The sequence below is a fragment of the Thermobia domestica genome, chromosome 8 (genome assembly GCF_964235325.1).
Source record: "Thermobia domestica chromosome 8, izTheDome1.hap1.1, whole genome shotgun sequence".
NCBI lineage: Eukaryota > Metazoa > Arthropoda > Insecta > Zygentoma > Lepismatidae > Thermobia > Thermobia domestica.
In genome coordinates, this window is record NC_137461.1 from 223,584,819 (window position 1) to 223,608,287 (window position 23,469).

At 35.2% G+C, this 23,469-nt stretch overlaps 1 protein-coding gene across 1 annotated transcript in view; it reads left to right on the top strand.

Moving 5' to 3' along the window:
* Nucleotides 1–784: 784 nt before the first annotated feature.
* Dh44 (corticotropin-releasing diuretic hormone 44) overlaps nt 785–23,469 on the top strand; it is a 715,870-nt gene continuing 693,185 nt past the window's right edge. The window contains exon 1 of the mRNA XM_081769453.1: nt 785–1,121. The gene's annotated coding sequence lies outside the window, so the exon portion shown is untranslated. The remainder of the gene's footprint in view (nt 1,122–23,469) is intronic.

Sequence of the window (23,469 nt, forward strand, 5' to 3'; positions counted from 1 at the left end):
AACCTAAGTTTTTACGTAAGTCACATAGTTTTTTCTCTGTATAACAACCTTACAATACTGTATATATTCTTCTTCTGTAAAACAAATCACACTTTGAAATTTACTCTTGAGTATAAGTTTTTTTTGAAAGGTTTTCCAAAACTTACTCAGAAAATTTTGTTGCTATTTCATATATAAATACTATAGTAATAAATGCAGCAGGATATGATTTAATTTACGGAAAAGCTGCTGGAAAGTTAAGCGCGGAGATCTCTATATCTTCTTTCAAGAACTTCTAACACAAGTAATTGAGACCAATAATTTTTGAACAATTGGGTATAGTTTTATTATTATTGATTCTCTTATTCTTGTTCTTGATACAAAAGAGAGGAGAGTAAATTCAATATTAGGCTTGAATAGAGTCTTTATACTTACGCTAAGTATAACTAGGAGAATAAAGTACCAAACCTATGCTTTTCTACCAAGTTGAATGATATTTTACATTAACCATTAAGTTTTACCTTATAACATTAATATCCTTAATGTACTAATGTAAAATAGCATATTTTAAAGTTTCTCTTTTGATCTTGGAACAATAACTCAGAGTTTGACCAGACAGAAAGGCAGACATATATAAATTTAAAGAATGCCTGCAGGTATATAATGGAAGGAGTAATAATAAAAAAAAAGAATAGAAAAAATTTTGTGATGGCAGCCAAGAAATCGAGTAATTTGCTGTTGCATTGTAGGTGGAGAGATGCTATAAAGCTTGCGCGTAGCGGCATCTCGGCCGCAGACTCGAACCATCACCAGTGCGCGACAGTAGTCGATCCAACGCTCAGCATCTATCCACCTGTTGCCCGCATCAAAACTAGAAACTTCACCTTCCAACACTACGCACGCCACACATACACACACACACACACACTTACACGTTCCTCATATATACGTACACATCTTAGCAGCGGCTATACGACTCTTCCTCTCCAATCGGCTGCACTCCGCGCGCTGAAGTCGGTTCGCTCGAAAGCCGCTCCTGACAGCAAGCAGCCCACAGCACATTCTTTTCTCTTTGGTTAGTGCGATTACAGGCAGATACTGGAGGAAAAGTTTTCGCTCTTTTAACTTCTCAGCAGTTCAAGGTAAGTAACGGAATAGATTCTTTTCTCCTCGGAACTTCAAAGCGCTTCCAGTATATGATAAAATATACTACAAATAGAAGTTGAAAAACTTCATAGATACATCTACTTTGTTGCTCTATTATACATAAGCACGTATAACACATTAATTTCAAATGATCGTTCGCGGATACAATTCTCCAAGATAACCTTATTTCTTTGAAGGGAAATATATGTAATATAGCTAAAATGTAACAAAATAAGTCCGTGTTCGAATATTCGAGGAATACTTACTCGATTACTCGAATTAAATGGAAATTCAAAAAGTTTGTTAGAAAATTCGAGCAATTATTTGAACAGCAAAGAAATATACAGATAATTATTAGAATAGCAAACATTCGAATCAAACCATTTTAACAGGTTTAGTATCTAGTGAATAATTAGTTGATAAAGCATCCTGAATTTGTTTTATAGAATAGATACTCCACGAACTTTTAGAAATTCATAAATTGATTTGAAATTTCTATTCAGGAAATTTCGACCGTGATCACAAATTCTGAAAGAAACTTCAATAACTTGAACAAATTTTTTGCACTATATTGTTGAAGATAATAATTCAAGAACGAGAGCTATGCAATTGAGCTGTGATTAAATTCAGCACACTAACCAGAAACTATTTGAGTTCAAAAATAAAGTAAGTTATTTTCAATATTGGAACATAGAAAACATTTAATTTATTTTTGAATACATGTACGCTCTTCCGTTGAAGACAAATTAAAATACGAGCCTTAATTTAGAAAAAGTTAATTTTGCCCTAAACCTTTTAATTTCAGGTTGCATTATTTTATACAACACACTAACATAATTTGTACTATAAATATTAATGCACTCTTTCAACAAAACGAGATAATATAAACTCTAATTCACAAGTTTTCTACAATAACGAAATAGAAATTGGTGAGTCAGATAAAATTCCCAATAATTATTTTACTTCTGGACGTAGTTGAAAGCATGTGTGATGGAATATGCCTCTTTCGAAACACCATTAAAAATTGCACTACCATATAAACATTTTCCTGATACAACTTAGTTAAAATGTTCAAGTAGGGAATTCCGGCATGAGAGACTTCACATATAGTCCTTCCAGTACATGTAAAGATCACCATAAAATAATACATATAGAAGGGTTAAAAAAAAGAATATAGGATTATAAGAATTTCAATTTGTTGTACGGTTATTTGATTATCGTAAATATTACTAGCGTTTTCTGTTGTTGATAAAAGAAGCAAATTTTCGCTCTCTCGCCTATGTGACAAATAAAGAATCCAAACAAAAATGTTAGAAGCAGATATTTCAGATTACTCACCTCCGGTGCAAGGAATCTTAGATGACAACAGATCAAGTTCTGGGAGCAAAATCTCTTAAACACTATCTTCAATATACTAATAATACTATAATAATTTATTTTCATTCAGCACTTGGTTCGTTTAGCCTTCATTGAATAATCATGGAAAAAACGAATTTTTTCTACATTTTTAAAAATCAAGACCAAAATGAAATATTCTAGATAACGTGTGATCTATTAATTAATCAAATCATCCGTGGAGTATAAATATTATAATTTTTATTCATAATTTTCGAGATGTGAGAAATCGTCGAATTTTTATTCCTAGATGCCGATATATAACTTTATTTAATGAGTTAATAAGATAGAATTTTGCACTTAAGATTTAAAAAGGATATCCTAGTGTTTAAATTTCGTGTCATAAGATTGTAGAAAAATAAATGTTATATTAGAATGATACAAGGGGAACTTAACGTGAAGGTAGCAATACTTTCCTGGTATTAAATAAGAAAAAAGGATAATTTTGGGAAGAAATATATTATCCTGTTTTTATTGCTTTTCTACGTGATAGTACTTAATTCATATTTAGTGCTAATTAATATTGAGTTTCAAGCTATTAGATTTTGTTCCCTTGTTTTCCTTGTCAACTACAGTTTCAAAACTTCCGAACGGAATTCAAAATTCCATTAAAAATAGTACTTATAAAGTGTTTCATTTCTATATTAACAAATCATTCCATACATTTAGTTTCTTTTTTTACTTAATATCTTGTGAAAGAACATCTTTGATCTTAGGAAAACTCCTATGATTATTACTGTTCTCTCACCAAAGTATTCCAATTATGTTATGTGAATTGTATAATAAAATATCTGCTATTTGTTAAGTAAAATATCTTAAATAGGAAAGTGAACTGATTTAGTAATCCAAAACGACCTGCAATGACTCGTCCGAAACATAATTATTACGTTGTCGTTGATTGTGTATATCTTTTACCACTGCTAGGAATAAATCAAAGTAATTAAATTATATTTAAAAAGAAATGCATTATTATTGATAATTTTCTTAAGCAACATATATAATTTATATAGAAACATGTGAATTACACAATGCTTGAAATAATTAATTAAGATAATCAAACGTTACTTTTAACTGGATAAATTCGAAACTATATCCACTTCCATGTTTTTGGCTAGTCATTTACTTGTTTATTTAAAAAAATATATGAATACAGTGGGGAAATAGATTACTAATGAAGTACTTTACATTTAAAGTTTAAATTGGAGAATGGAAAGATAAAAATAAATCAAACATATTATATTATAAGTATAGTATATTATTAATCTAAAATAGGAAATTGGAAAATATATGGAAAAATTCTAAAGTTGATTTAAAGACTGTTATGTACTGATCTTGAAATATAAATATGTTGAAAGATAGATGTTATTGCTGTATGATCTAAATGAAATGAAATACTGAAGAAGATGTATGGGCAAATGATAATTTCGTGTTCAAATTATTAATAAAGTGTTAATGGGATGATGTTTAAAGTATTAAATAATGCGTGTTCCACGAAAGACTACGGACATGATATTGTCGTCTTCCGAAATCCATAATAGCTGGAGATGATTTCTTTCTTGCAGAAAAGGTAGACCACAGAATATTAATAACCGTTAAATTATATTGAAGATGAGTTCAGAATTGAATATGCTTTAATTCGAATGAAAGTATGGAAAGTATTTAAGTATTTTTATTTACGACAAAATTAACTTTAATTTTGATTAAATTTTCAAAGCAAATTAAAAGCTTAGCTTACACGTCGCTTTTCTAGAACGAATTATGCTCCTTTTGTAGTGGAATGGCTAAACACGTCATTCTTGTATATGTGGTTCTGACTTCTGTATGAATTGCATTATATCAAATTATTATTCTGAAAGACTGCCAGAAATTTTGTTATAGTGTAGAATAAACAGTCAAGATTTTTCCTTAATTTGAAGCAAACCGTGTCGAGAATCCATTGATTAATTGATATTATTATCAAATTTGCGACTATATCAGCGCTTCACTGCCGACCGAGGCATTTTCAAAATCTTACTTAATATACAAGAATCTAAAGATAAAATAAGAATAAAAATTAAATAAAGATAAAATATAAATATTTATATACAGAAGTTAAAAATAACTTTAAAATGTAAAAAAGGAACGCTATTCACCTTTCGTTTATTCCTTTGTAGCAAAGGTTTTATCATAAGTACATACTGCATTTATAAATGAAGTAATCAACCCTTTACTAATTAGTTTCTTGTGGTTTAAATTAATGTTTAAAGCAGATTTGTTCTATGTATTTCGCTCTAAACACAAATTACATTTTTTGTTGCTAAAATTTGAATTGAGTGAAAATCCAAATACCAACTTGGGTGGTTTGTAACTCAACAACTACTGGCCTAGACACTATGATATTTCACATTTCCACTAAGCAAGTTATGATCCTCAGCGTGTCAACTTTAGTCAAGATTTAATGAGTTTCAGCGATCCGAAAGAGATTTTATGTTGTGAAAAACTAGACTAGGTTCAAACTCTACTTTTGGTGGCTCATAGGTCGGGAGCTAAAATCTTACATAATATATTTCATATTGTATTAAGCTCATCAAGATTTATTACCATGCTAAAGTTAGTCAAGATTGGATGAATTTGATCGTCGATCTAGTACGATTTACAGTATCCTAGTGATTGATTACTTAAATGAAAAGCATATGATAAACGAAAAGAACTCAATAAAATAATGAGATTTAATAAAAAGTGCCTGCTCTAGTGGATTGCTTAGAAAAATTAATGTAAATTCAATGATAATTGGTAGTGTTTTCCCGTTGAACGTTCGGCAACCAACAGTTCATTTTCGTACTGTGGGTTGCTTGCTCTTAAGCTATGAAACATTTATATAGAAACTCTGTGGTCAGGTTGATCATAAATTATCACAGCTCATAGTAATTCTTTTATAAAAGCGAAATGATATAATTTAACCCCAATTCAAGTTGTTTTTTTCTAAAAAAAAAAAAAGAAATCAACTGGCTTGGATGATGTGAAACAAAAGTTATTTTATTAAGGTTTCATAAATAAATAAGTTAAATATTTATGTATCAGGGGATTAGAGATTAAATTCCTTGGTTTATGCAGTTCTGGGAATAAAGCTGTTACGCCTTTCTAACCGAGTGTCCCCGTCGGGAATTGAACCCGGAACCACTGGCACCAAATTCGAGATTCTTAACGACTACACTACGCTGGACCACTTTATATGTATTATAACATTTTCTGACCAGTGTTCTTTGTTATTATGAATAAAAAGTAAAACAATTCATGTTCAAAACTGATCCATTTCTGTTGTAGAGCCACTTAAATAAAACTGAGAAACCAGCTTAAAACTGACCCTTAAATAAAACTGAGAAATTAATTTTAAAACTGACTCTTAAGTAAAACTGATGAAAGTGGCTCTTAAAATTGGATTTTAAAAGTGGCTCTTAAAACAACTGATCAATACATTTTAGAGCTGGTTCTTAAATCAAACTGAGAAATCAATTTTAAAATTGACTTTTAAATAAAATTGAAAAAACATCGATTTTACGGGTAAAAATAAATTTTAAATAAAGCTGAGAAAATAATTTTAAAACGAAATCTTTAAAAAAAACTAAGAAAGGCATTTTAAAATATTTCCTAAATAAAATGAAGAATCAATTTTAAAAGTGACCCTTAAATAAAATTAAAAACTCAATTTAAAGATGGGTCTTAAATTGTACTAAATAATCAATTTTAAAATCGACTCTTAAATGAAGTCGAGAAATGAATTTTAAAGAGAATATCCAATTCAAAGTATATCACCTAAAAGTGTAAATTTATTCCATTTCTACACGTAGTTGAACATATATATATATATATTTGACACTCCTGAAGCTTTTCTTAAGCTATATTTTTTCAAATTTTTACGTAGAGGGATATTCAAGCATGGAAAGTCCTCACTTTCATATTTTTAACTTAATTTTTATTATTTTTTTATTGCAGTAGCTTACTATAACAACAGTATATAGTTGCAAAATAGAATAAAATTTTAGAATCATATTGATTTCAAAATTATAATTAAATTTTTATCTCTGTACTTATACAATTATTGTTTCCGTATACTGTTGTTAGAGCACTTAATTTATTGGCTCATTAGCGATTCAGTAACTACAGTTAGGATAGAAACAATCAAACTGAATTATTCATTTAGTTAAATCAAATATATAAGTATATTAAAATATATAAATATTATTACTTTTATTATTAAATCAAACGAGTACCTTAACATTTTGATTTCAGATCTCATAGAATGCAAATGTTTGAATTTTGCATTTAATGTGAGGGTAAACTACAACATCCTTGCTACCAAATTGGTTATTTTAGAAACTTGTAACGTTCACTATTTGCTTATTGTAATTGCTATTTCATTCTCAAAATCCATAAACATTGCTACATAAGTATAACAACTGCATGGTCATTATAGATACTTGTATCAATATATTTAGTTAGGATTACTAGTAATATTTATTTTAAGTAATACATTCATTTAAAATTTTTAACCTGGTTAATTTCTGTACAGTATCTCGAATTGTAAGTTTGGGGGCACTTGGGCTCCGTAGAAAAGGCTCAACTCTGGTGCTAGAAGGGTGGCTCAGTGGTACAGCGCTCACCTCTGGTGCTTGGGCTCCCGGGTTCGATCCCAGCCCCCACCAAGTGAACTTTGTGGTGAACAAACACCTTGTGCGTGGGTTTCCTCGGGGTTCTCCCATTTCCTCCCACTTTATTCATTCCACTATTTCATTCATCACTCATCATCACCGTCTCCTTTAGATGGAGACTCAAAGATTTTATTTCATTTTTTCTGGTGCTAGGAGTCCCTAATTCGATCACAGATTACACGTATTTGTAGCGGACAACGTGTTTTTGGGTTTTCTAGAGGTTATCTCGCTTTCTCCCATTTTGTAATTCCACTAGTTCTTTCATAATAACTCATTTTAATTAAACACTCGAGTTTTTGATCTGAAGTGTACACCCAGAATGTAGAACTAGAAAATTTTATTTCATTTCCAACTATATGTATATAATGTATGATGTTTAAACAAAAAGGGCTAAGTCAAGTTATTTGAAGCATATGGTTGCTCCTTTTGCGCATATGGGACGATCTTTTAATAAACGCAAAGTCAAGAAACAATTTTATATATAGTAAATTTTCTTAACTATATTAAAATAGGAAAAAAAACGTATACTAATAAGAAACAGAGGTAAAACCGATATTTAAAAAAAAACCTCTACAATTATACATTCAGTTTCTTTCCATTTTTGTTTTAAAAAAAACAACCTCCTTGAAACAAAAGGAAATCTCGTTATCAGCACTTGACGCGAAAGATTACTAAAATTTACTCATTTGTTAATTTACACAACGTATTCGTTTGCTCGTTATCATACTTAGTCACAAAGATTTAGGTACTGTACAGTCGATGAAACAGAGAAACAATGCACAAAACTAAAGAAAAAATTAGAAATGAAATGAAATCTTTAGTTTAACGTCACACAAGGAAGCCACGGTGGCTCAGTGCTAGAGCGCTCATCTATGGTATTAGCGATCCCTGGTTCGATCCTAAGCCAGATAAATTTATAATGGACAATATTGTGTCCATGGGTTCTTCTGTTTCCTCTCACATTTTCATTTCACCGACTGTGTCATCATCATCCACTTTCATTAATCATGTGTATTCTTCAGCGTAAAGGTACGTACAACTTAAAGATTTTATTTCGTTTCCATTTTAACGTCCTACATTTATGCCTTTTTGCTAAAGGAGACGATTGACTAATGAAAATGATTGATTTTAAAGTAATTTGTGGATTGAGAATTGTTATCGTATATTTTAAAGTTCTCTAAATGAAACTATGTACCCAAGATTGTGTAGCATTCATATAATAATAACAAAATCATTCATTAAGTAATATATTTGTTTTATTATCAATTTTCCACACAAAGATAGTGCATATCCTGTATAGTATATTTACAATTATCTTGTAACAAACTATATCATCAATAGTTTATCTCAGTAGCTCTAAACCTTGTCGATCCTTGGGTGAATGTGATTGTCCTGACCGTCATCCTCTGTTATCTTAATGCAACATACTACCCATGTACAGCGGGGGACACTTCTAAATGGTACAGCCATATGGAGATTTACGGCAAGAGTGCTCCACCAGTTGAGTCCAAAGTATTTGCTGGAAGTATTGCAACCGAATTAACTTTAAAAGAAGGCGGGTGGCATAATCGCCAGGCAATGAAAATTCCCGTACACTTGGGTGAAATTCCCACTACCGTCTACAGCATCATATCTCCAAAATAAAATGAATCTTATACGTGTAGTTCTTATGCCAAATATACTATTTGTTATTCGTCCTATTCGTGAAGATAAAGTGCAACAACAAATAAAAGCCCAATCCTGTTGCTGTTGGAATGAACTCTCTTTAAGTCGTTTGATCTGAAATGACTTTACAGAACCTAAATAAATATTCTGTCACTTCAGAGGGGGGGGGTTGGAAGAGCAAAAGCTCCCCTCCTACAGTATGAAAACATATACTTTTAATCAAATGCTTAGCGAGAGTGAACCCATTGGTATAGCGCTTTTATTATGATTTGAAATCTTGCTCCCAAACCATCTTTTGTCATAACTGACAACATAGGAGAACGGGAGATGCAAATATGATGAAGGAGAAATACACTCACATGTGCAAATTCAGAATTGGAGACAAAATGATCGGATAGCATCCATATTTTGTCGAAAATTTTGATTTTGTAAGTAGACATGTAAAAGCTCACCCGAACTTGAGAGCATCCCATTACCAATTGCTGAATTCAAGTGGAGAACTCAGTTGAGAGCATCAGATGATTACGGAGGAAGAGAAACATCTTAAGATATGGGGAACGAACAATGGAAAAAAATACCAACTTACCTCGACCGGACTCGAACCCTAAACCCCATGATTACGAAGCCACGCCTTTGCTCACTCATCCACGGAGCCACACAGAGTGCCACGGTCATACACATTCCTTGCTACCGTATCGCGATTTAATTAAATGTTTTAAAAGTTTTTAAAGCTCAATCCCTAACCAAATTGATAACTACATGATCTATCTCTTTGCAGTTCACTTAAAACACTATAGAAATATCGTAAAACTTAATAAAAGGAAAAAAAGTTATTTCACAGCGTGAAGCTTACGATTAGTACTATATACTTATAGCGTAGATTGTTCGTATATCTTCTTTCGTAGCTCATTGGATCCGTATAGAATTCCCATTCCTGCGACCCGTGTTCGAATCTCCGCGTCGCTGTTTTTTATTTTTATTTTATTATTGATCAGGTAGGACTCCAGTAGAAAGAAACATATAAGAAAATGGTCTGCAGAGCTCTTTGTAGAATGTCTGTTATTAGTTGTAGTAGTTGGTTTTACTTTAGCGTCCCATTCAGCAGCGAGGCTATATGAGACATGGACTTACAGCTTAACGTGGGATCCGAAACCATAGGCTTCTACTGAGAATCGAACTCCGTTTTTAGGAAAAAAATCTAACCACAGTCAGTTCCTACCCGTTGGGGTTAGAACATACCCTATTATTATACTGGTATTTGGAAGCAGTGATAATTGGTTACGGATTTCGTGACCTGGAACAGACCTGGATACGACGACACGTCGTGATACGCACGATGAAATTGTATGATACTGTTAAATATTAAAGTTAATGCATCATTTTTATATCAATAAATAACTTAAATAAAAAAGACAGTAACAATACTATTAACGTATATCTACATAGTATATACATTAAAAATACGTTGTCTATTATAGCGAAAAATGGCTGAACCGTTTGAAATGAATTTTATTGACATAGTTAACCTCTAGCTTGGACTAGGTTGTTGAGATCTTGCTCGGGAGAGTACTCCCGGTAGTAGTAACTAAATACACGATTCTGATTGGTTGGCGTTATCCGTATCTTGCTAAATAGCCTATACCTATGTATATAACAGAAATCATACGCTTGTTACTATCGGTCCTCGTGGTCGTGTGCGCTAGCGATGTAGGCTGGTAACAAGAATTGCTTTTGGCGTGAGTTCAAACCCGGCCGAAGGAAATTTATATTTTTTTTAAATCGTTCATAACACTTTTTTCAATAAAATATGATGAAAAAGTACTCAAAAAGGAGATTTGCTTACTTTTGGGGAGATAAGTAGTAGTAGTAGTAGTAGTAGTAGTACAGCAGAAGCGAAGATATATATATATAACTTTCCATGAAATCATGAAAATAAAAAAAATGACTTCCAACTCTATTCAGATAGTAGGTATATTGGCACGTGTCGAGCCGAGTTGTTTGCTACGCGACGTTATGCCTTCAGGCAAACTTCTGGCTATCGACTAGGTAAGTCTTAAGGGCCACTATGAAGAAAGAAAGAAAGAAAGAAAGAAAGAAAAAGGTATGCTTATTTAATGGGGAGAACAAAATATAATAGTCTATCTGCTCCTTGACATTAAGTGTTTGAAACCAATGCTGTTATCAATATCCATTATTCTAATTTCCTTAGGAGACTAAAGAGAAACGTTAATTCTCCTATATATGAAAGAAAAATATATATCTCATATATCACACAGATAACGAAATAAAATAGCATATTTATCTACGCCTTGGTGTTAAGTGCTTTAAAATTGTTCAGAATATTTTCCTTATTCCCATAATAAAAAGAAAAAATGAGAATTGTTAATTCCCATAGAAGAAGAAAGAAAAATATAATTATATTTATTAAACAAAAAGAATAAAATAAAATATATTTAAAATATATTAAAATAAAATATAACTAAACTACGTAAAACATTTACTCCGAATAGTCTCCAAGTAATTTGTAGAAAATTGTCAGAAATAATGAGCATAAACTATCAGGTCTAGTTCTAAAAGTGTAGCAAGTGATAGTTCTAAACTCAAGTAGAATATTCACTCTGCTTCATTTAAATAATAGTCATTTTACAAAAATAATGATCTTTTGGCTGTATCGTAAATATTTTAGTGAATAAATAAATAAAATACATATGTATAATTTAATAATCGCAACTGGATAGCTGATTCTGTGGGTGAAGATAATGAATATTACTACAAACTGTTACAAAGGTGTGGGCCGCAGTGGCCCAGTGGAAGCCGGTGGGTGTAGCTAAGCAGCCTGTAGTGTTGTCAACGGCTCGGCTCACGACTCAGTCACCTCAACATACCGAGCCGGTTCGAGATCCATAAAAGTGATTAGATGCTAATACAATACGAAGTATATGTTCTATAAGCCTTTCCCACAATTCTACTGCTTGGGGCTGAAATCAGTCAATACTGAGGAAGTTAATTATTCGTCCCTGATTGAAAACTGTTCCGCGAAGACATCTTTAAACAAATCCCATTTTTATGGAACATAGTGAAATTAATCAAAGACAAGCGCTACAATTCGACTCAACTGACATTTGTGTGTATGTGCGGCCGTTTGCCTGTTTCACAACTATCTTTTATTGTTTTGGTTTCATTTTAATGAAAATTGGCTTATGGTTTCAACTAATAATCCTATTGTTTTGGATTTAACTCTATCAAGAATAAGGGGTGAAAGCTAAAACACTCACCCTTTGCACATTCACATATATAACAATTTTGTGTTATAGGCAAAACAACTGAAGATCATTTGATTAGACAAAACATAGGCTATTTTTACTTTAGGCCATCCGCATCATTCGAATTTGTTGCGGGTGAAATTGGCAATGGATAAGCGCGTAAAAGGGACCAAGTTCCTCTGAACTTCGAAACTTGGTTATTTAAATATTATAATAAAATATGTTTAAAAATAACTTCCACCATATTGAGTCAATTTGATTCAAGATGGCGTATATTTTCTTTGGGGCTTCTCGATCATCCCTATTAAACGAATTCAATTGGGGTCAAGAGAAAAATGAAATTAACTTTTTTCAGTTTTACGTCCAAAGATTATGCCCTGTAGACTAAGGGGGACGATGATTGAGGGATGTGAATTATGATGGTAGACTTGATGGAATGATAATGTGGGAGGAGACGTAAGTACGCCGGCTATCAAGAATTAGAGGTTGAATTACTTTACCCTGCCGTTTAGAAAAGATCCAGTATAACTTCTGTAAAAAGTGTTTAATTTTTAAAGAATATGGTGCAAATGTAATTTGGAGTTTATGAACAAGCCACACTTTTAGGGGTAAAATCAGTCAAGAATGACCAATCGCCCCCTCCCAATCATGTTCCTTTACAAAATTTCAAATATTGTTTTGTAGGTTCCCAATTAACTCCGCTGTTTGGAATTATATTTGGCCAATAATAAAGGAGTAAATTTCATTCCTCTTGTCATGTAACACGAAATATTTCGTGTAAATTAGTTTTGTGAAACATAATGTGTTTTGTTTGAAATTAGAGGCATAAAGTTATTGTTTTGAGTTGAAGTTGGAGGGAAAAAAAGGTGAATTAATTTCATTTCGAGAAACTGTTAGCATTTTTTCTCCAAAGTTCCCATTTTTCATGAAATAGTAGGTATGTTTTCTTTCAGGCTGTAGTTAGGTCTATTGTTTATGCTGTTATTCATGAGAGTTGGGAAAATAAAGCCAATTTCAAGATTACATTTTACGATAACTTCTGTGCTTTTGTTAAACCTGATTTCATGAAGCAACTTTTTTTTTTTTTTGAAAGTGTAAGAACTACTATTGTTGGTAGGGACTGAAACTGATGAAGAGAAAGATAATGTAAATGTAAAAGTTGAAACGAAATCCGCTCGCTTCTTTAACACACAACACAAGTAGTGTGAAAAAACGTTATTTTGTAAAGAAGAAATAAAATATATAATTCTAGCCCCAAATGCCTTTTGGGCATTAACCCATTGCTGCCCCTTGGCAACTTAAGTTGCCACGGCAATTTTTCGTCATAGCGCAAAAACTCATTTATTGGCATTGCTGGTTTTAACCGTAAAATAATTTTGGAGTCTGTTTCGTTATAGCATTCTTGCATTTTCTTTGTATAATATATTAATGCGAGGTTAGCACTGTTTTTTGGGTACAATGTGTTTTGAAGAGAAAGACTCAACTGGATTGATTTGAAATACTACAGAAGGAAGGATTGAAGGTCTGTAAAGGAAGGATTGATTTGATTTTAATAGGTATGATTTTCCAGTGTATTTTCTCCTTAAAAATTGTAACTTTTGAAAATTTTCCCTTTTTTAATATGTATATGCCTGTTGGCAAGTTAAGTTGCCGGGCTAAAAAAACAAGAAAAAATAAATATTTTTCAAAAATATTCTAATATCTATTTTAGAGTACTATTAAGACCAAAATGCGAAAAAAACTTTTCAAAATACCAGTGGGAAATTCTGGGCACTAATGGGTTAATTAGGAAAAAAATAAAATTAAAACTAATTTTTCTAAAAACGAAATAAAATATTTAACTTTAGCTCCAAAGGTCTCTTGAACATTAATTGGGATGAAAATAAAATCAAAGTTGAATTTGATGAAGAAAACCTAAGACATTTAATCCAGCTTCAAATGTCTTTTAGGTTAATTGAGAACAAAAATGAAATGTATAAGTTCTTTACCATTGAACAAAAGAAGAAAAGATCAATAAAAGGCAAATATTTGGAAATGAAAGAATTCTAGTATTTTGTCTAGTCACCTTCTGCTTCTATAACGTCACCCAAACGATTAGGTATACTAGCTACAAGATTCGAGAATATAGTTGGATGTTGTTGGATATTATTCCAGAGTTCTATTACATGTGCCTCAAGAATTCCTTTGTTACGGTCTTGTTGACGTTTTTTCCATTCTTGAACCATTAAGGCCCAAAGATGTTCTATGGGGTTAAGGTCTGGCGATCGAGGAAGCCATTCTATACATATTAGCTCTGGATGATCTTCCAACCATGCTTGAGTTTGCGTCGAGGTATGAACACCGCTGTTGTCTTCCATAAACACGAATTCCTCTTGTTCTGGAAATTTTTCGTGTAGAAACGGAAGCAGTGTATCCTCCAGTACTTGGATATAAGTCGCACTAGTCATTCGTCCAGGAACAGGAATAATCTCGCGCGGACCTTCAGCTGTCATATAGCCCCAAAAATGAGCTGAAACTCGTCTTGAATGTCCGGTGCGAATGACATGTTGTGGAAGTATCGTGTCCCGCGTGGCCTGTATAATATCATTCTCGGTTGCAGATCAGAGAGGAACACCTTCTCATCAGACCAGATGACGAGATCCCAATAGGCTTGTGAAAGACTCACGTTCTTCTTAGCCCATTCTGAACGCCTTTCCTTGTGGTAATCTGTCAAAATAGTTCTCATAGCTGGTTGTGCGTGATGGAGTCCAGCCGCAGTAAACCGTTGCCTTACTGTCTTATGTGAACATCCTAGTTCAACAGCTTTGTCTCTCAACACAGACACTACTTTAGTTCTAGGCACTTTTGCTGATACTGGAATCACAAACGAAATAATCCACAGGATGTATGAATGTGAAGGCATGTAATAAGGATCAGAGTAATATTATGGGTTGATTTATTTATTGATGCATGTTCATTGTGGGTATTATTAATTTTATTTTTGTAAAGAAGCAAGTTACTACCCGCAAATATAAATATAACTCTAACTAAACTCTTTTTCTATTTTTGAGAAAATAATATGACGAGTGTGGATCTTTTTATTTGTTTTTGGGTGTGAGACTGTTGACCAGGGTGAAAAAAATCATGATTTTTAAAAAAATATATATCATTTTTGATTTTTTAAAATTTAAATCGATTTTTTTATTTATATCAAAACTTTCTCCTCGTATAATACAAGTCGCGAACTGCAGAAAAGACATTAGAAATTAGGATTAAATGTTAATTATGTCATTTAGGTGGAAGTATTGGGATTTAATTTTGAATTAATCCCCAATCGTTTACCTATTTCAATCCCAAACAATGTGTCTCAAGCATTAAGGAAAAAAGCTTACAGCAACGTTTATCAATATGACACTTTTCTTTTCGCGAAAGTTACTGATGTTTGGCAGGGCCATATTTAAAAAAAAATCGAAACTAGCTAGCCGCACGAAATACATATAAAGTCCATAAATTTCGCCTAAAATTAACTAACTCTATGGCATATGGAACCCATAGGATCAATTCCACGTTCACAAAAGCTTTCCCTGACTTCTATCCTTAGCCAACTGGATCCATTTTCTACTTTGTATTCCTATATCTGCGAAATCCATCTAAAAGTTGTCCTTCCATCTGCGCCTAGGTCTTCCTAATGGTCGTTCTCTGATTGGTCTTCCAGTTAAGACTTTGAAAGCGTTCCTACTTTTTTCCATCCTGGTTACATGACCTGCCCACCTGAGTCTCCTAGACTTGATGACCCTAACAATGTTTGATAAACCGTACAAATTATGTAGTTCCTCGTTATGAAGTTTCCACCATTCCCCATTCCCGTTCCTTTTAGGTCCGAATATTCGTCTGAGGATCTTGTTCTCCAATACTTTCAGTCTATGCTCTTCCCTCATAGCAAGCGACCATGTTTCGCAACCATACAGAGCAACAGGCATGATTATCGTTTTATATATTTTAAGCTTCAAATTTCTCGACAGAATTTGCGACGACAAGAGATTTTGAACTAAATAATAACACGAATTCCTTGCTTTTAGTCGACATTTAATTTCTTCGTGAATATCGTTTTCGTCTGTTAATATTGATCTTAGATATTTGAAAGTATTCACTTTATCAAAAGAATTATTATTTTTTTAACGCATCCAAAATTTGCCGTATTACGATCCCGAATAACTTCTATGTATTTAGTACATAAATTTCCCCTGAAGTTTTAAACTCTATTATTTTTTATTTTTTTTTTTCGCAGAGGGGATCGAGCTTTCCTAAATACGACCCTATTACCTGAAAACAAACAAATAGACGTGGGCACAAAAGAACTTTCGTCTTAAATTTGCATGATGATTTCTCCGTTGGAATAGTTTTAACGATTTAAAAACCCTATGTTACAAAGAGAAGAAAGCAGGATTTACCCGTTACCCGTTCAAAACGGGATTTTCTCTAATCATCCTCTGCATGATACTCGTTTTCATATTGTGCTTACATAATTTGAGTCTCATTGTATTTTCTTATTATCTTTCATAATCGAAATAACAGAACAGAAACGGGATTTTACTTATTTTCACTTTAATTTATTTCGGATTTTGATTTAAACCAACGACTTTTATTTAAAAAATCAAGTGATTTAAATCTTGATTAAATTCGTGATTTAAATCAGACTGATTTAAATCAATCCACGCTGCTGTTCACCCATTGGAATTTCCTTCAGTAGTAAGCAACTACTTATTCAATGAATCATCACTAAACGCTAGAGGCAAAGAAAGGCAAAGCAATATCGCCTGAAGGTCGTTTGAAATGCGTGTCTTGTCTTTGGTTTACCTGTGAAGTGAAGCATTTTGCTTCTTCTACTAAGTTCTGACACATTATGTCAATGAAATATTGGTCTGTTTGTGAAAACAAAGAGAGGAAAGAAAAAAATATGAGCTATCCGCGTCAGTCTATTAGATCTTTAAGCATGTTGGAAAAATAAACCATGTCCTGTATTTAACCAAAATATGGTTAATAAACTAGCGTTATTATCATTAAAGGCCATATGTGTCCTGGAACCTTGTATTATACCTGGAAAAGTTCGTGTCAGATCCAGAGGAAATGTAACATTTTATGATTATGCAACGATAAATGAAAAAATGGAAGTACGCTCTGTCTTAGTTTTCGGTGCGGAAGACCTGGGTTCGATTTCCAGTGTGAGTTTATCTGGTTTGGGACAACACGTTAGGCTGTAAGCCCATCAGTGTTGGGCAAATTTCAATTGAATTAACAATTAACAATTAATCTGTAAATTTAATTGTTAATTGCAATTAACAATTGAAATAAGTAATGGTTAATTGTTAATTGCAGTTGGCCATTGAAAAAGGAGAATCAATTGCAATTGATCAATTGATTGAAAGTAATTGCAGTGGAAAGTAATTGCAATTGAATTCTGTAATTCAATTGCAATTGAAATTAATTGGCAATTGATTCAATTGCAATTGATTTCCACAGCAATTACTTTCAATTGATTGATCAATTGCAATTGATTTTCACAATTAATTTTCAACACTATAGTTCAGAGAGGGCGTGGGGCAATGAAAACTTTAGCCACGACCAATTGACTCACCACCCGTCGTGACCCACGACCCACCGTGACCCACTCTGACCCACCACCCATCATAAACCACTCTTACCCACTGTGACACACAGACCCACCAAAACCCATTGTCATCAACTCTGACCCTATTCACGCCCTATTATCTACTGACTAAAGAGTCTAAACTTGTAATAAAACAAGCCTATAAAATTATCACTCATCGGAGTTTGAATTTCTACGATCAATCGCTCAAGCACCGCACTAATACAATAACGGCGGATCTGACATTTCTAATATAAATAAAATAGAGTTTGTTCGTGTGTCTGTCTATCTATCTTTGTGCAGCCTGTGGAAGAGACGAGTGGACCGAAACTTTTCAAAATTTGGTCACGGGTAGCTTGGTCTAGGCCCCAGACCAAGACGAAGAGTTTTTTTTTAATTCCTTACTAGGTGGTCCCCAGGGGACGTTTACCGGGACCGGCCTGGAGACCAGAAAAGTAGACCGAGAGTTACCAAATTTTGGTCAAAGATACCTTGGTCCAGGTCCCACACCAAGGCAAAGCGTTTTCAACAAAATTCGAACCAGGGGGTCTCCGGGGGGCGTTTACCGGGACATGTAAAAGTAGAACGATGTCAGTGTCGATTTCATAGTTTTCGCAGTCGCTGAGATCCATGGTGAAACTCCGATCGCATTAACTTCCAAATTCAGCGTATTCGGCTGTGGGCCGTGGGTCAACGGGAAGGGGATACCGAAACGTAAAAGTAATCCAAAATGACCGATATTAGTGTCAAATCCATGGTTTTCGCGGTTGCTCATATCAATGGCGACACTACCATTAGCGATGACTTTCAAATTCATCCACCGTTGTATGCGGGCCTTGGGTCAGCAGAGGGGGGGATTCCGAGACATGTAAAAATAATCGAAAATGACCGATATTAATGTCAAATCCATAGTTTTCGGGATAGCTGAGCTCAATGGTGAAACTCAAGACCGCGTTTACTTTCATATTTAGCCCCCATCAGCTAAGAAAGGGGGCATTATAAAAGGGATCACGAGACATGTAAAAATAATCCACAATGGCCGATGTCAAATCCGTAGTTTTCGCGGTGGCTGAGATCAATGATGATACTTTCATTAGCGATGATTTTCAAATTTAGCCACCATTGTATGCGGGCGGGGAGTCACCGGGGGTGGGAAATTGCGAGACATGTAAAAATGATGGAAAGTGACCGATATTAGTGTCAAATCCATAGTTTTCGCTGTCGCTGAGATGAATGGTGATACTTTCACAGGCGTTGACTTCCAAATACAGCCCCCATCGGCTGTGGGCCAGAGGCATTGTTTTTTTTTTTTTTTAAATTGGAACCAGAGGATTATAGGGACTTTTACCGGCATATGTAAAAAGTAGTAGAAAATGGCAGATGTTAGTATCACATTCATAGTTTTCGCGGTATTGGTTGGGGGTTGGTGGGGGCCAGAGGAGATTTTTTCACAATATGAACCAAGGGGGTCTGAGGGGTGGTTCACCTTGACATGTCGAAGTAGTAGAATTTGTTTCGAATCCATATTTATTGGGGTTGCTCAGACGTATAGTGACACCCCCGATAGTGTATACGTTCAAATTCAGCCCCCATCAGCCTTCCCAATGAAAACACATGTACGGAAACGGTTGTTGGATATATATTCACACAAAATATATCCAATTTTAGAAATGTTTTTTGATTGTTCTCCCGTTGTTCAGTTCGTTTACATTGATATTTTATCTGATCCATGCGAAGAACGGGCATAACAGCTAGTACGAAATGGTAAAGTGTTTGTTATGGAACAAATTACAATGAATTCAATTATATAGATAATAATTATAATTAATAATTATTTCCTTGTTGAATTATAGATACTTTTCAGTGGAAAACTGAATAAAATTTAAAAGTCCAAAATCAACGTAAAGTAGACCAACGAAAAAGGAAAAATGTATAAAATTTTCCATATAATTAAGCTTACAAACTTAAATGGAAATTCAGCTTAATTACATGGAAATTTTTTGCGTCGTTTTGTGCGCCTATTTCCTCGTTTTCTGCGTCACCGGAAATGGGTCAAAGTTATCCTACAAATATGGCGGAACAATTTAATGCTGTTCCGTCAGGAACGATTTCAAAGTCGTTTCCTTCACATCATCTTGTGCGTGTTTTCTACCGTTTTGTAAGCCTATTTCCACGTTTTGTGAATCAATGATAGTGGGTCAAAATGGGCATTCAAAGTGGGAAGAAAAATGATCCACTCTCCCACCAGTATCGAATTTCAAGGTCGCTTTTTGGCATTGTTTAGTGCATGTTTTTACCGTTTCTGCGCATATTTTCACGTTTTGTAGGCCAACAAAAGTGGGTCAATGCGGGAGACCCGGGGTCGATTCCCGGCGGGAGCTCATGTGGTTCGGATTCCACGTTAATCAGTAGGTCCACGTCTCATATAGCCTCGCTGCTGAACGGGACGTAAAACTCAAAATCAATCAATCAATCAAAAGTGGGTCAAAGACGACCTACCAATATGGCAGAAAAAGACATATCCATTCCACTTTAAAGGTCCATTTTGACCCTCTCCCACTGATGCACAAAGCGACACAAATCATGCATTAAAAATGTGAAGAAAACGACCTCGACATTCGATGGTGACGGAACAGCATTATGTTATTCCGCTATACTTGTAGGCCCTTTTGACCCATTTTTGTTGTCTCACTAAAGTGGAAATATGAGCACAAAACAGTACAAAGTAGGCACTATACGATGCGAAAGAAACGACCTCCAAATTCGATAGTGGCGGAACAATGGCTCTATTTCCTCACACATTGATGGACCATTTTGACGCATTTCTGGTGATGCTCAAAACGTGGAAGTAGGCGAACAGAACGGTACAAAATACACACTAAACGGTGCGAAAGAACCAATCCCGAAATTCGATAGTGGCGGAACAGTGAGCCATTTAACTTCCACTTTAAAGCCCCGTTTAACTCACCTCGGGTGATGCACAAGACGAGAAATAGGCGCAGAAAACTTAAAAAAAAAGGGCACTAAACGATGCGAAAGAAACGACCTAGAAATTCGATAGTGTCGGAACAATGGGTCATTTTGGTCACACTTTGGAGGCCCATTTTTACACACTTCTGGTGACTGGCAAAACGTGGAAATAAGGGCACGAAACGGCACGAAACATTCACTAGTCGATGCGAAAGGAAGGACCACGAAATTTGGTAGTGGCGGAGCACTGGGTCATTTTCGTCCCACATTCGAGGCCCATTTTGACCGTCTTCCAGTGACGCCAAAACGTCGAAATACGCGCACAAAAGGGTACGCAATGTGAAATTAACGACCTCAAAATTCGATAGTGGCGGAACAGTGGGTCATTTTCGTCCCATCTTGGAAGCCCATTTTGACCCACTTCTGGTGACTCAAAAAACGTGAAAATGGGGGCACGAAACAGCACGAAAATTCAGTAGTCGATGCAAAAGGAAGGACCTCGAAATTCGGTAGTGGCGGAGCAGTGGGTCATTTTCGTCCCACCTTCGAGGCCATTTTGACCGTCTTCCAGTAACGCACAAAACGTCGTAATAGGCGCACAAAAGGGTACGCGGTGCGAAATTAACGACCTCGAAATTCGATAGTAGCGGAACTCTTGGTCATTTTCGTCCCATCTTGGAAGCCCATTTTGACCCACTTTCGGTGACGCACAAAACGTGCAAATAAGGGCACGAAACGGCACGACACATTCACTAGTCGATGCGAAAGGAAGAACCTCAAAGTTCGGTAGTGGCGGAGCAGTGGGTCAATTTCGTCCCACCTTTGAGGCCATTTTGACCTTCTTCAAGTGACGCACAAAACGTCGAAATAGACGCACAAAAAGGTACGCGATGTGAAATTAACGACCTCGAGATTTAATAGTGGCGGAACTCTTGTGGTCATTTTCGTCCCACCTTGGGGACTCATTTTAACCCACTTCCCATGACGCACAAAACGGAAGTAGACGCACAAAACGGCACAAAACGATATGAAGGAAACGAACTCGAAATTCATTGGTGGCGGAAGAGCAATAATTTGTTCCGCCATATTTGTAGGCCCATTTTGACCCACTTCCGGTGATGCACAAAATGTGGGAATAGGCGCACAAAGCGACACAAAACACGCACAAAAGATGCAAAACAAAGTACCTCGAAATTCGTTGGTAGTGGAACAAGTTAATGACGCCGTGAGCAACAATATAAGTATATACTGTAGTTCTTACCAGGGGGCGCGGTGGGTCAGTGGTAGAGCGTTCACCTCCGGTGCTTGAGGTCCCTGGTTCGATCCCAGCTCGCGCAGTTTGGACTTTATGGACAAACACATGGACTTTATGGACTTTATGGAGCATGGTGGACAAACACCGTGCTCGTGGATTTTCTCGGGGTTCTTCCGTTTCCTCCCACTTTCTTCATTTCATTCATTTCCCACCATCACCGTCTCCTTTAGCCTAACCAATATAAGCGTGGGACGTAAAACTAAAGATTTCATATCATTTTTTGTAGTTCTTACCATCAAGGCTGAGAACTGCACGGTTCAATTTTTTAGCCAAAGTAGAAGCCCAACCGGAATAGTGATGATGTCAACCGGCCCGGCTCGGTTCAACTGAGCGTACAGCTTGAGCTGGCTTGGTTGGGATTACTCATCGACTGGGCTCAATTGAGCCAATGGCTTGAACCGGCTCGGTAAAGACGAGTTATCGACTCGGCTCAATTGGAGCCAATGGCTCGAACCAGCTCCGTTGAAACGAGTCCATAGGCTGGGTTCGAGTTAGCTTAACTAAGCCAATGGCTCGAACCGGCTCGGTTGGGGTAAGCAATCAGCTCGGCTCGGTTAGGCTCGAGCTGGCTCGGTTGGATGAGCTGTTGGCTCGGCTCACTTCTCGGTTCGGCTCGATAAGTGAATGAGCTGTGACCGAGCCGCTTGAGTCGTTGACAACGCTAAACCCGGGTCGAGCAGTTTTAAACATGTTTGGCTGGAGTCCCATAACTTCTAACAATTTTTGGCTCGAGCCCTAATACTTGCTCCTCCTGAACTCAAACCAAGAACCTCGTGACCAATGTCCTTGCCTCCTGAAGATTTCTTGACTACCGAGATCGACAGTTAACTAATTTTTAGTATTCCGATACAAACCGCCTATATTCCATGTTTATACATGTACACGGTGTTATAATAATAATTAGTTATAGTAGTAGTAGTAGTATCATTGATAATTATATTGTCTATGTAGGATACTTGAAGATAATAGTACTTGGAACTACACAAAGGATTTAGCTCGAATTGGCTCGACTCGACCTGAAACTCGATCCGAATTCGAATCGAGTTGGGGGAAAATGTTTCGAGCCGAGATCTCGAGTCGAACTCAAAGATGTCTGCTTCGAGTCGAGTCGAGTTTTAAAGAAAACTCGCTCGAACTCGCTCGTGCTCATTCCTATTGTATGCATGACGGGCATATTGAGTTCTTTCAAGGGGGATAGAACCATAAACATAATATATTTAAAAAATACTTAGTTTGACGGCTTTCTTCCCAGGGGGGGGGGAATGGATGGTAGGTATCCAGCATTTCTTATAAGTACCTTATTTGAAATATGTAAAACAGTAACAAGTGGACAATACAATATACACACATCTTATCTTCAGTTTTAATTGCTGATTTCAATTGCAATTAACAATTACAATTAACAATTACAAGTTTCAATTG